Genomic DNA, 12,665 nt, shown 5'->3' with positions numbered 1-12,665 from the left:
CCGCACCAAACAGTGACACGTTGTGGATGCATTTGTTTCTCAACAATCACTCATGGATTTTCTGAATCCCAAATGTGACAATTTTGTCGATTAACTAAGCCATCAAGATGAAAATGAGCCTCATCGAAATTCAGCCACATTTATGCAAAATGGTCATGGAAATTTGAACAAAAGAGTGCGTATGTGCCAGCAAAGCTGTGGAGGCCATTTACCTGATATGCTATTCAATACATAACCCTATACTGTATACTTTATGAATCAATAAAAAATTTACAATTTTTAATTATAAACCTGTGTTTTCTATCAAAATTACTTCTTGCATGAATTTTGGGACACCCTTTAATAACATGGGTTTTCTTGAAAAACCACTTATCTTTCAAGCCACATAAGTCAAGATATCCACTGGATTGGAAACAATAAACAAATTGCATTTTGGGGCTCTATTTTACAAAATTAGGAATGATGAATTTAAAAATACTCATGTTACACTAAACCAAATTAAGACGGCTTTCTCTCTCTTGTTGATAGCTGTGATAATAACCAGCTTGGAGTTTACAGTTACATTATAGTCTTTGCTAGAGTCAACTTTTGGTGCTCTAAGGAAAAGGCTGTCTTGTTGGACATCCGTTATCTCTCCCTTCAATTTGTCCTCCATGACATTAACAAGAACAAATTCATCTGCCAAGTCCTTCATTATGATACTGGCTGCACAGACCATGCCAACAGCACCAACCCCAACTACTGTAATCTTATTCTGGGGGCTTTGTTTTTCCTTAAGGAGAGTCACAATCAGCTGATCCTTGAAAATTGCTAAACCGGACTTAGAATCGAAAGGAATCAGAGAAGATGGCGGGCAGGCATTGGTGGTACATGGCCTTGGATCTGGACTTGGTGGCAGCTGCTCCAATCCTCACCTATCTTAAGAAAAACTATTTTGGTTTTACATTTCCTCTTCAGTTCTAGTCAATGCATTTGGATCAAAGGATTCAGGGAAAGAGAGAGAGAGATGAAAATGGCCTTAAGAAGTTAAGGTTGTGGGAGAGAGAATGGATTCATTAAGAGAACAGTTAAGGAATCAAATTTGTTTTCTTTGGAGAAGGCAAACGGGTGGTTAAATTCTTGCCTTGGAGTATAGGCAGTGATTTTATGCAGGGGATATAGACAAATTATTCCTTATGTTTGAAAAGACTAACAAGAGGAATGGATTAAATTAGGGCTGGAGAGATTTCAGAATGATAAGGAGTAACCGGAGAAAGCCTTCCCTGGAGAACACTGGAACAGAATTAGACAACCACTCACTCAACCAGTTTCTCTTGAGAATTGTCAGGGTTGGGGCAGGAGGAGGGGGAGTACAGATGTTTTTATCCAGATGTTCAGCCTCAGCAGAAATGTAGGTGCTTAGCTGGTGGCCCTGAAGAGGTAACAAGTCTCAACCCCAGGAGCAAATGGATATTCATGCACCATCCTGAGCTACAGAAAAGCCTTCTGGACTGTATGTCTCCCCTTTCCTGACTGTAAAAAGGGATTATAAAGTTGCTTTTTGCTCTTTGATGTTCAGGAAAAGTCACAGAGGATTATATGCAAAAATAAGTTCTTTGGAGAATTCACAGGCTGACCCCAGCCCACATCAGCCAACTATCTGCACATCATATTCTGGGCACACCATGTATTTCCACCATTTCTGAAACATACTCTGCTCCTTGACCCATGGCAAGGAGCTTTGCTTAAAATGAGTTTCCTTACCCCGCCCCTTCTCTGCTGTGGCCAATTCCTACTCATCTTTTTGAGGCCCAGCTTAAACGCCATTGCCTCTGTGGAATGTTCCCCCCTTGCCTCAAGCTGAGTCAGATTTAGGCCTAGTTCTGTGTCGCTGAACTTTTTGTCCACACTGCTGTCTCCTCTTGAGACTGAGCTCATTGTGGGTAGGAATCATATTCCAGTCAGTTTGTCAGTTGGTCAGTCAATAAGCAAATAATTGCTGGAGACCTACTGTGTCACAGGCATCATGCCAAGCACTGCAGACACACCCATGAACAGATGGATCGGATAACTTCCCTCCCATCTGGGTGGGATGCTAATAGATAAAGAGGCAGTCACAATACAATTTGATAAGTAAAAAATCCTGTAAAGCCTGGCTGGTGTTACTCAGGGGTTGATCGTCAACCTAAGAACCGGGTTTGATTCCAGGTCAGGGCACATGCCTGGATTGTGGGCTCGATCCCTGGGGGCATGAGGGGGTGTTTCAGGAGGCAGCCAATCAATGATTCTCTCTCATCATTGATGTTTCTATCTCTTTCTCCCTCTCCCTTCCTCTCTGAAATCAATAAAAAAATTTTTTTTAAAAGACATATATAAATGTTGGCAGCCAGATAGAATGTGGTACATCTAAGGAAGAGAAAGAAGTTCATTATTGCTAGAGAATAACACTGGCAAGAAATAGGGACAGAAAGGAGACCAGGGGCTGTGTTATTGTGTGCCTTGTGAGCTCTACAGGAAGACTAAACTTCATCCTAAGAGCAAGGAAGGACATCTGAAGGGTTTTAAGCAGGGAAGTGGTATCTCAGATTTGCATATTAAAAGATGATTCTGGATGCAATTCGAGGAACAGAGAGGCAGGAGGTGCTATTAAAGGCAGGGAGAGAAGTTAGGAAGGATTCTGGTGAAATAATGGTGGCCTGCTCCCAGGGGTAGCAGCAAGAATGAAGACAAATGCATTGTTGGCAGAGGTGTCTCACAGGTGGAATGGACAGTTTGGTGGTTTAGAGGACAAGTGGAGGGTAGAGGTGGTGATGGAGGAAAGGACTCAGTGGAAGCTTCCTGGCTCCTTTCTTGGACAATGTTTAGTGGGGTTGTGTTAGTTTCCTAGGGCTGCTGCAACAAGTGTCACAACCTGGGTGGCTTGGAACAACAGAACTTACTGCCGCATAGTTCATGAGGGCAGAAGTCTGAAATCAAAGGGTTGGTGGTGCCGTGCACCATCTAATGGTTTTAGGGAGGATCTGTTTCATGCCTCTCTCCTGGTTTCTGGTAGCCTCGGGAGTTTCTTGGCTTATAGACGGCTGTTTGTTCTCTATGTCTCTTTCACATGGCATTCTTCTCATGTCTGTGTCGAAATTTTCCCTATTTATAAAGACATAAATCATTGGAATAGTCTTACTGTATTCCTCATCTTAATTATATCTGCAACTACCCTATCCTACATAATAAAGAGCTAATATGCTAATTAGACCTGACAGCGGGATAACCTTTGGGAATGACCAGTGGGTGGGGGGTGGGGCCGCGGGGCCATGAGGCAGCCAGGACTGCGAGGGCCTACTCTTGCATGAATTTCATGCATCGGGCCTCTAGTTTCTAAATAAGGTGACATTGTGAGGTACTGGGAATGAGGACATCAATATATCAATTTGGGGGGGACATAATTTAACCCAGATTGGGAGAGGTAGTATCACTCACTAAGACAAAGAGCTCATGTGGTGGGCCAAGTTTGGTGATAGAGAGATGAAACCTTGAGCTTGGGGCATGTTGCATTTGTTGGACGTATGAAAAATCCTCAAGAAAAATCCTGTTTAGAAAACTATTTGATATATTGGGCTGATACTTAGGAGAAGGAAGGTATGAGCTGAGAGTCTTCAGCATGTAGGGAGGATAAGATGGTGAACCTTTGGGAAAAGTCTGACTATGTGGGAAAAATGACCAATTCATCTTTGCAACTCCAATTCATCCTTGCCTCTGCCATAGCTCTAAGTGTTGGGTGAATCAGTGCATAATAAAGTAAAACTGTTCAACTCTGCATGGCTCATTCCTCTGGCTCTGTGACATAAAGGGAACAGACTCTGCAGGAAGGAGAAACAAGCATCCTTACTTTTCACTTTACATTCACCTAGAGCAGCGATTTTCAACCAGTGTGCTGCAAGACTTTTTAAAACATGCAATACCTGACTATTTAATCAAGGACACTGACTTCTTTTCTCTTAGGTTGTCAAACAAACAAACAAAAAAAATGATAACAGCCAACACAATAGCCATCAGGCATGAATGAATAAAAATTATACTTTTGTCAGATCAGCAAAAAATATATTTTTGGGCGTGCTGTAGAATTTTAGTAAGTAGCTTATGTGTGCCATTAGATGAGAAAAGGTTGAAAATTGCTGATCTAAAGACTAATTTAGTAAATTTGTCAAAGGCTCCCCCTGGGGAAAACCCTGAGGTCAGGGACGAGGCATCCTAGGGTCCTGCCCATCTCTTGACTTGCAAGAGCAGGAACAGAAGAGGCATATGAGTCTTGCTATAGTTTGCAGCAACATTTCCTTTTTACTTGAAAAATTTCACCTTTGCCATCAGCCCAGCTTTGCAGTAAACTAAACTGTACTGAAGTTTCCAAATAAAGCCTTTCCACACCACCCCCTTTTCCCTCAAATCCAGAAACTGATAGTAATTTGATATTGAGGGAATTTGGGGCCAAGCAGCTCTCCCACCTGGCTGCACTGGTGTGTGAGCTACAGGGCAGGGGGGTGGGAGGGATGGGGGGGATGTGAGGGATGTGGGGGTGGTATAATCGGCTGCTGGGCGGTTCATCCAGCCTTCTTTGTGCCTGTTGCCTGGTGACATTCAGAGGCCCTTATCTCAGAACCATACTCTGGCTGCTATTGGTCCGCTGGTGGCATTTGTTGACAATAGACACTTCGCTGGCCCTGGACTCTGAAAGAGACCTCAGGAGCTTGGGTTTCAGGCTGCAGTGCTTGTCCAAATGCAACTCCTTAACTCTTTATGCTCCTGTCCAGGAAGGCCCTGCCACAGCCGTTAGAATGTGTCCACCCAGATCCCTAGCCCGTCCCTCTCTGCTTCAGAGTGTGCAGTCGGGCAGTGGATTTTCTTCTCTGCTCTGCCTCTGGCAGGGCAGGGTTTTCTTACCTTTTCACGTCTGCCTGGGTTTCCTTGTGAGACAGTTCAAAACAAATAGACTTTGTTGGCATAACAAGTCATCTGAGCTGAGCTAGGAAAGGCAGTCAATATTAGCAAGAGAAAAGATTTGTTTTGTCAATATGCTAGTCTGAAGAATCTGAAAGACCTAAGCCTCTTCTTGGGTACACAGGTCTGTAGATGTGGTCCACAGCTTCCCTGAATGGAGCTGTGGCCAGGCAGGAGAGAGACTGAAAGATCGGGGGACTATGGGGAAGGTGGAGAGGGTGTGGAACCAGACAGAGAGGGATTCTGGGTGCCACCAAGCTGGTCCCAGTTGAGCCAATGAGTGAATCCAGCCCAAAGGGGTGGTGCCATTTATGGAGGCCAGGTCTCCACTTGGATGAGCACTCATCAGGCAGCTCTGTGGCCCTCCCACCGCCTTGCATCCTCCCTGTCTTCTGTCTCCAGCACCCTTTAGGAAATGGGTCAGCTGAGGGGAAGCTGGAGGAGGAATGTATAGGCCCAGCTTCATAGAAAAGTCCCTATACCTACCCCCACACCCTCACGTCTTTCTTCGCACTTTAACAAAACCACTAACCTTCAGACAGGGAAAGCAGAGGATCTTGCAAAGACCAAGCGAGGCTGTGTCAGGATGAGGGAACACTGGGAAACAGGAGAAAGGAGAATGGTCTTCCCTCCCCTCTCCTGACCCTTGTAACCAACTGCCCAAGCCCAACCTACATTTCAAGAGGAGGCCCAAGAGGATCTCAAGACAGGAGAGAAAGTACCATGGGGTTCAAGCTGCATATTCAAGATGAACAGGCTCATGTCTACAGTAGCCAGCACTCCAGAACAAGCAGGGTTTGGGGCTGAGGCAGAAGGGCCAGGACGCCTTGTTCAGGAAGACAAGTCTATTGGGTTCCATGGGTCACAGGGGCCCACTGGGGCCCAGATGTCCTGGTTGTTTCTGTCTGAAGAGCACTGTTGGGTTGTATGCAGTGAAAGAAACCCTCTCTCCAGCAGGGCTTTGGATCATATTTATGCTGCTTCCTGAATTTTCTTAGGTCATCTTTCTGCCAGCAACAGTTGTTCCTTGGGGTTTCTAGTGTGACTCTCCCTTTTCTGTGCATCTGAGAGCCAAGGACAAGGAGCCATTTATGCCCAATGCAGGTGTAATGTGCCTGCTGGGAACACAGTAGTGCTTTGCCACCACCTGTTCCACATCCATTTGGGCTAAGAGCCAATAGAAAATATCTCCTGAGTTGGGCACATTTGGATTTTAGTACTTCTCCTTTTTTCTTATCTTTCGAGCCAATAGAAAATATCTCCTGAGTTGGGCACAGCTAGATTTCAGTACTTCTCCTTTTTTCTTGTCTTTCTTTTCTTTCTTTCTTTCTATCTTTCTTTCTTTCTTTCTTTCTTTCTTTCAGAAAGAGGGGACTGGTTCTAATTTAACAACAATCACTTTCAACTATGTCATGGTTTTGTTGGTCTTTGCTTATAGGCATTATTGAGAATGGAAGAAGTGCCGGGATAATAAATATGGTAATATATCTTCCCAAATTAAAAGTGGAAAAAGGTGAATGTCACATAGCATGGATCAGTGAGTGACCTTGAAATCAACTCTGACTCTGAAACAACATTTTTAAGAGAGTTTCTGAGCTTGCTAGGGCTCCTGTAACCAAGTACCACAAACTGGATGGCTTAAACAACAGAAATTTACTGCCTCACAGTTTTGGGGGCTAGAAGTCTGAGATCAAGGTGCCAGCAGGTAGGTTCCTCCTGGGGGCTGTAGGGAGAATCTGCTCCAGGCCTCTCTCCAAGTTTCTCATGGTTTGCAGGCAGCTTCCACATCCCTTGAGAAGTATCACCCCTACCTCTGCCTTCATCTTCACATGATGTTTTCTCTGTGTGCATGTGTGTGTCCAAATGTCTTCTTTTTATAAGGATCCCAGTCCTAATGGATCAGGGCCCTTTCTACTCCAGTATGACCTCATCTTAACCAATTGTATCTACAATGACCCTATTTCCAGGTAAGGTCACATTCTAGTCAGTGAGGGTTAGGATTTTTGAATTTGGGGCGGGGATGCAACTATAACAGAGAGCTTTTGAGCATTTGGTAGAACAGTCATCTCTAGAAATCAATATGAGTCCACTAAGAACACGCCCCATCAGTCTAACCAGATGTCCTTGTCTCACAACGTTGAAGGTGAGTAGCTGGATTTACCTGGAGAGATGGGCAGGGGCCAGAGCCCGACTGCCCTCCCAGCCACACCGAAGGAGTTGCGTAATGTAAGGCCTGACTTCTCATTTGTTCCAGGGTCTCTAAAATTCACATGTGAAGCAGTTTGACAAGGAGATTAACCCCCAAGTGGCTTCAACACTTGGCCTGGTGGCCAAGGAGCTATCACAGTCACCAGGATGACAGTCATTATGTATGCAGGGCAGCAATGTTCAGAATCATTTACAACGAAATCTCTAAAGCTTGCAAAACAATCGAACTTCCCTTGTCATCATACTACTTCCTTTTAATTTCCAAACCTCATTTGCACCTCTTCCCACAGAGTCTGTCTGAACGAAAGAAAATCTTGGTTTTCGCCAGGAATAACAGTGCGAAGGAGTGTGGGTGGCAGAGCCCTAAAGCCCAAGCTTGGGCCTCTATTTCCCGCCATTGTTCCCCGTCAGGTTCCCAAACACTCACAGGGGCGCTGTCCTGGGGGGAGTTTTTCCAGATAAAAAATGGCCTGGTTGGCTGCCAGTGATTCAGGCAGGTTCACAGCCCCAAACCTGTTTTATCTCTCTTGCTTATCACTTATCATCAGCTGCCAGGAGACAGACAATAGGGACAAAGAGGCATTTTGGCTGAGCCAGGTCTTAGGTAGCCCCAAGGGTTTTAGAGGCCTCCAAACAACCAGACTCAGACAGTCTCGGCAGGTCCCCCTAGGTTTCCCTGCTGGGCATCCTTTCCGTGTGAAAGCAGCAGGTTCCAGTGGGGTCCCTTGGCAATATAGCATTTCCTCGGGGCCATACAGCAGAAATGGATCTCTCTGTGTCTATCATTTATCCCTTCTTCAGACCCACTGTTTGAGGAAGCCCAGGACTTCAAGTGTCCACGGGAGAAGAGGCTCCAAAAGACTTTTCAGAAAGTTGTTATATTCCTCCCGCCCTGAAACTTGATTTAACTTAAAAAGTAATCCTGGTGGTAAAACTAGTGGAATTTGAATAAACTCTGAATTGGACTAATTTCCTGGTTTTGATATTCTGTTACAGTTATGCAAGGGTACAATATTTTTGCAACTTTCTGTGAATCTGTCATTATTTTAAAGTAAAGATGCTATTTAAAGAGGGTAGGGGTAAGGAGGAGAGATCAACCAAAGGACTTGTATGCATGCATATAGGCCTAACCAATGGACACAGATGACATGGGGGCGAGGGTATGAGTGGGGGGGGGGGGCTAGGGAATGGGGGGATAAGGACACATATGTAATACCTTAATCAATAAAGAAATTTTTAAAAAAGTAATCATGATGGCTCCTCCAAACCCAGTTAATATGCCTTGTCTTTGAAAAGCCGCATAGCATAAATATCTGAGAACACAGGATATAAGCCAGACAGACATCAATGTAAATGCAGGCTTCACGCCTACAAGCTGTGTGACTTTGGACAAGTTACTTCATCCCTCTGGGCTTGGTTTCCTGATCTAGAAGATAAATCTTAGTGCTTCCCTGGTGGGGTGAGTGTAAAGAATAAATGAAGTAACTCAGTGGAAAGCACCTAACAGGGTGAATGGTAAAGCACTTAATGCCTTTTTAAAACTGTAATCTCTTCCGGCCAGGTGTGGCTCTGTGGTTGAGCGTCCACCCAGGAACCAGGAGGTTGCTGGTTTGATTCCCAGTCAGGGCACATGCCTGGGTTGCGGGCTCGATCTCCAATGGGGGGTGTGCAGGAGGCAGTCGATTGATGTATCTATTTCTCCCTCTCCTTTCCTCTCTGAAATCAATAAAAAAAATTAAAAAACAAAATTGTAATCTCTTGACTAGAGAAGCCAGGTGTGTATTTTCAAAAAGCTCAGAAAGTCATGTGTGTAGCTGAAATAAATTTTTTTACAGAGGCCTCGATGGTGAGGGTCCACACCTGGATGGACATAATACAAATGAGTCAAATGCCTGTGGAAGAATTGTTTGAATACTGTCCTAAATTTTTCCCTATAAATTGTCCCAAGCCCCAAGTTTCTTAATGTGGAACTATATTACACAATTAACGTAAGCAACATTCAATTTCCACTGCAAATAGGAATTGGCTGAAGCCTATCAGCCAGGTGCCTGGGGCTGTGGTGGGGCAGGAAGCAGCAGAAGCTGAAAGATGTTGGGCCCTATTGCCCCTACCTCCTGAGTGAGAGCTAATTAAAGGGAACATGTTTGTGAGAGGGCCACCTTGTCAAGGGGAAGCCCCTGGGCCCTCACCAGCACCTCCTGGGGATTTAAGAATAGGTCCAGCTTTGGTCATTCTCTTTCTAGCCCTCTTTCCTTTCCCAAGCTCCATATTCCGGACAACCCAGTTACTCATCATTTCTCAGGCACCATCTGGGTTTGTTCAGTGAGGTTGTCCATCCACCTGGCTCCTCCCTCCATCCACTCCTGCAGGCTCATTCACCTTGGCTGGTACCATCCCATCCATTTTTCAAAGCTGCCACCAAATGTCTTATCTTCCTTGAAGCCTTCTCTGCACCACCTCCTTTGAACTCTCCTAGTACCTGGTCTGTCTCTTTCTCACAGCCTTTATCACATTCACTCAACAGAAATCTACATGTTCTATCACCAGGCTCTGCACTGGGTCCCAGAGAATCGGGGGTGGATAACAGAGTGTGTGTGTGTGAGCACAAGGATGTTGGGGAAGAGATGGATGTCAAATAAATACCCACAAATAAGTATACATTGCAAATTGTGATAAGTGCTCTAAGGGATTAAAGAATCATTATGTGTGCTTTAAAGGCAGCTCTAGTTAAGAAGGAGAGACAGGGAAAGGCCCCTTTGAGGAATAAACACTTAAACTGAGATGTGATGGATCAGTTGAAATTATCTTTTACCTAAGTGAAGAGTGGATGTAAGAGCCTTTCATGAAAAACAATAAATATGAAGCCCACAAGGCCAGAGAATGCTGGGGTATTTGAAGCACTGAAAGGAGATGGTGAGGAAGCAGAGGAAGTGAAGGTAGTAGGAAGTCCAATTATAGAGGACTGTGAGGTCATGGTAAGCATTTTGAAAATTTTACCAAGTACAATAGAAACTATTAAAGACTTCTAAATAAATAAAGTAATGTGGTCTGCTATGTAATTTTAACTATTCCTCTGGCTGCTATGTAAAAACAGAAGCAAGACTACAAGTGTGGCTACCAAGAGGAGCTTGTCCCATCTCCAGGTGAGAGATGGTGGTGGCAGTAGGCGTGGTAAGAGATCGTAGATCTGTTTTGGAGGTCTGGCATTTGATTGGATATGGAGACTGAGAGAGAAGGTGTTAAAGATTACTCCAAGATTAAAGCTTGGACATCTGACTGGATGATAGTTCCACCCAATGAGAAGACCCATGTGGGAAGAATAGCAGGTGAAAGTGGAAATGTCTGAAGTATAATTTTAGAGATAATATTGAAAGTAGAGATGTCCAGTAGGCAGTTAGATTTACTGACCTGGAGTTCAGAAGAGAGGTCAAGATTGGAGACAGACATTCAGAAAGCAATCAGCATATAGATTTAAGTCATGTGAGTGAATGAGATTGTCTGGGACCAAGGTGTAGAAAGGGATGAGAAGAGACATGAAGAGGAGAGCAGAGAAGGAGAGGAACAGAGAGTTGAGAAACAATGGTTAAAAACATACAGGATTAAGCTTTAGAGAACCCTATGCTCTACCTTGTATTAAAATAATCTCTGTTCCTTTGATTTAATCAAATTTGTATCCTGGGTTAGGCAGTGAATCTTAAAGAATTTGCTGGGCTCTGAATTGTAAGTGTAAATTTGCTCAACGAACATTGATTGAGGATATACTATGTGCCAGGCACTGTGGGAGGAAATGAGGGTAAACTATGAGTAAGGCAGTCTCTGCTTTCAGGGACCTCACAGATTAATGAAGGGGACAGACCAAAGAAGACACCAATGTCAGTGACACCTACATCAATCACCGTGATGTAGCTCTCTAGATGCTAGGTATATGCCTACAGATTTCACTCACTATTTCACATAATACTGAAACCGACCAATCGGTGGCTAATATTATCCTCATTTTATAGATAAAGGAGATGAGACTAAGATAATTTAAATTCTTTGCCTAACACCACCCAACTGGCTGATAGAGTGAAGATGTGAATTCAGCCTTGCATGGCTCCCTCTCTGGGCTCTTAGTATCACCTAAGTATTTCTCAAATGTAGTCTCCTCATCCCTGGGGCAGATGTCACTGCCCTCTTATTTCCTGCCTCTGGTTCCTGCCACAGCCTCCTTACAGCTCCCTAACTCAAAAGTCTCCCTGGTTTGATCCATTCTTATTATAGCCAGAGTGTTCTTGAACCACAAATCTCAGGTCTATCTCTTGCTCATCTCTATTATCTCCAGCACCTACCATGGTATCCGGAAAATAATAGTCACTCGGTAAATACTTGTTTAAATGAATGAGTGAGTGAATGATTAATTATAAAGTACTAGGATGTATTCAGCGCCAAATGAGTAGTACAGACAATAAGTGTAAGAGAAAGGAGGAAGTGACCACTTCCAGTTGGGATAGCCACAGAAGCTTCACAGATAAGAAGAAATTTATGCTGGGCCTTGCAGGATGAGATAACACATGTGAAAATGCTGGCCCAGTGCCGACCTGCAGTTGGTGTTGAATAAAGGTGAAATGAATCTCATTTGGCTAGGCCGAATCAGAGGACATTCCATCAGGGCAGGTGGTGGGGGCAAAGGTTCAAAGGTTCCAAAGTGGAAAAACACAAGGCAAGTTCAGGGAACAGCCAAGAGACCTGTTTGACTGAAGCAAATGATTTGCATCCAGGAAGACGAGTAGATTGGAAGCATAGATGGGGGACAAGCGGTGGACTGTGCAGAGGAGATATCTCATTGTTTTGTCTAGAGTGGTCAGTATACAAAGGCCACACTGCTGCCTACACAACTAAAACACTCAGGGTCGTGAGATGGGGGCAGAATGAGTGATGTGCAGGATTAGGTAATTATTTGGTGTCTCTATAGTGGAAATAATAGGCCAAAATAGCTGACCAGTTTTCATTTTTCTCTGCCTCTCTAGTTTTGCCTGAATCAGAGAGCAGATGAATTGACCTAGGAAAAAAGTTACTTTAAGCAGGAAATGCAGTAGGGAGGAGAATGGGAAATCCTAAAATCACACCAGGAGAGGAAGCAGTCAGTGCTGGTCAGGCTGAGAAGAATGGGACCCACTTGCTGCACTTGGCTCCCAGCCTGCTCTTGGGAATAGCCTACCTGTAAGATGCTTGACAGCACAGGGTAGTGACAGTTGGGCATGTGGCATGGCCACTGGCTGTTTGGAGCCAACACCAATAGTACACTGTGTTTGGAGAAGGAAAGCAAAGAATGTAGTTGGGCAACACACAGGAGAGCTCTGTCCCCTCACCAAGCCCATCTGCATCCTGTGTGTGACTCAAAGGAGATAGCATGCTGCAGCGAAAAAGACTTTGGAAGGGGAGTTCTGAGTCAAGTCCCCATCTCTGCTATATGCGGGTTGTGTGTCCTTCACAAGCCACTGAAACGC

General features: G+C 44.4%; 1 pseudogene; it reads right to left on the bottom strand.

Annotated features, from left to right (window-relative positions):
- The window catches only part of LOC102763730, a 6,416-nt pseudogene extending 4,499 nt beyond the window's left edge, over window positions 1–1,917 (bottom strand).
- Between the last annotated feature and the right edge of the window lie 10,748 nt (window positions 1,918–12,665).

Source organism: Myotis davidii, unplaced genomic scaffold (genome assembly GCF_000327345.1).
Source record: "Myotis davidii unplaced genomic scaffold, ASM32734v1 scaffold946, whole genome shotgun sequence".
In the NCBI taxonomy this organism is placed as follows: Eukaryota; Metazoa; Chordata; class Mammalia; order Chiroptera; family Vespertilionidae; genus Myotis; species Myotis davidii.
The sequence above is the reverse complement of the archived record's forward strand: the minus strand, read 5'-3'. Positions and strand labels throughout refer to the sequence as shown.